Genomic DNA, 2,500 nt, shown 5'->3' with positions numbered 1-2,500 from the left:
CGTTCACCAGATTAAGACGTCTTGCACAAGATCATTTTGCAGCCACTAAACAAACGTTTGCTGAAATTGGAGAATCGAACCTTTTCCAAAAGGCCTGAAGCCCATTGTTGTCTCCCATACTCATGGTTCTGAATAAAGATTGATTTTTGCATACGTGTGGGGATTACAAGTGAGTGAACTAGCAAACAGAGCCAGATCACTACCCCTTCCCAAACATCGCAGATGTGACCTCGTACTTGCACAAAGCAAATGTTTTCTACTCGCTCGACCTCCTGAAACGGTAATATCAGTAGCCCATAAACACATATGACATCCAGAAGACCACCATCTCTACCCTCTTAGTACATACACCTTCAATTACAGATGTTTTGGCCTTCGTAATGCTGGGCCACTTTTCAACATCTTATGGACGGTATTTCAAGGGACCTCCTCTTCTGTGCATGTTACGTGGACAAAATCCTTGTATACTCTTTCTTCAAAAAGGAACACATCTGTGATCTACGTATTGTGCTCGGCTGCCTGCAAAAGAATAGCCTCGTAGTCCGGTATGAAAACTTATCCTTTGGCACCAACTGAGTATCATCGTTAGGGGAGCAAATCACTACTAAAGGATTCCACCCCTTCCCTGAGAAGGTAGCAGTCTTTTAGAACCTCCATACGCCCTCGACTGTCAAAGCACTGCAAGAATGTTCCAGAATGATCAGCTATTATCTCTGTTTCCTGCCAGCTATTGTTGACACTTTGGCCCCTCTCTATGCATCCCTCAATGGCAATCCAAGAGTCCTAATGTGGGGTCCTCTTCAAGATGCGACCTTCTGCAATACAAAGAATGCTCTATCAACCACTGCTGCTTTCACTTTTCCCGTGCCACATCACCTCTTCTCTCCACTGATGCCAGCGACGTCGCTACTAGGACAATCCATGAACAGGTTGTCAATGGCTCTCCATGCTCATGGGCTTACTTAAGTAAAAAAACTATCAGAGGCTGAATCAGGCAATACTACCTTCTACCACGAATTGCTGGCGGTGCACTTGACTCTCTGTCAACTTCACCACTTCTTGGAAGGTACGCCCTTCGTCATTTGTACGGACCACATGCCTCTGGTGCACGAATTCACTTGTTAGCCTCACACACTATCTTTTGCCAATATCCCCTGATAGAAAACTAGGCTTGAGAATAAAGAGATAAAAAAATCTGAATTTTTCTTTATGGCAAAGATATATTCCGAAACACTTTCACGCGCACGAGAGAGAGAGAGAGAGAGAGAGAGAGAGAGAGAGAGAGAGAGAGAGAGAGAGAGAGAGAGAGAGAGAGAGAGAGAGAGAGAGAGAGTAATTCATCTTAGAATGATGATCAATCCATTATCCTTTCTCTATTGTTTGGGTAATTCCCCTTCATTGCGTGGCTTTGTATAATGATAACTATAAGCAATTAATCAGTAAACATTTCACCAAAGTTTTACCATATATAGAAATATTCCTCTTTAATCTTAACAGACATGGGAAATTAATGCAATTAGCAATAAATCTTACATACAGGGAGAGAACAATGGATTCCTTCAGATCACACACGTAGTGGACGAAAATATATAGTGAGAGTTTGATATTCAAATAATACTGAGGTCTCTCAACCTACATTTTAATTAATATATTTGCTTTTGTTTATTGTGAATTATGAAAGACTCCACTTCAATAAGTGAAAAAGGAGGAAACTCTAATTAGACATTCTAGATCATTGCGACAGGAAAATGACAGTGCGTTTTATATTTATCCAAAGTCTACCTATATCCACATCACATTATAGTGTCTTTTCTAAAGCTGATATCAATCATGACATGAAGCATGTGGTGATTTTGGTGAAGTTGAAGGGTTCTTGACTGAACTGGATTGGCGACATTCAAAAGGTTATTATGAATACTTAGAATCGTTGTGTGAATCTGTTTCTACCTTTAAATCAAATTATATTACCAATGCAAATCTTCATCTGACCCTTCTTCCAAGGGAGGTTATTTTACTGTAAAGAAAGAAAAAAAAATCCTGCGAGAATTTTATCGAACAATGACGGGATTTCGATAGCTCTATTCATGTCATTAACCTAAGATTTCCGTCATCACTGTCTATGTGCTTTAAGCACTCCCTCACACACAAACACTCACATTTATTTTTGCTAAAAAAAATAAAAAATAGAATAGTGTCGCCAGTCCTTTTACATTTAGTTAAGATCATCTATATAGTGGGAGTTTCCTTTATGAAAATATTTTTCTTTTTCATCAAACGTGAAATATGAGAAGCATAGTATGATAATTAAAGAGCTACAGGGAATAATTTTCCAATATCAATATTTTCGTTTAAAAGGTTTAAACGCCGCACATGAATGGCTAAGGCAAAGGACAGTTATATTGCCATATCAAGCAGGATATGCCCTACAGAGTGACCATATATACATATGATCAGCACCCAAGGCCCCTCTTCACCCAAGCTAGGCCCAAAGAGGGCCACA

This window comes from Palaemon carinicauda, chromosome 31 (assembly GCF_036898095.1).
Source record: "Palaemon carinicauda isolate YSFRI2023 chromosome 31, ASM3689809v2, whole genome shotgun sequence".
NCBI lineage: Eukaryota > Metazoa > Arthropoda > Malacostraca > Decapoda > Palaemonidae > Palaemon > Palaemon carinicauda.
The sequence above is the reverse complement of the archived record's forward strand: the minus strand, read 5'-3'. Positions refer to the sequence as shown.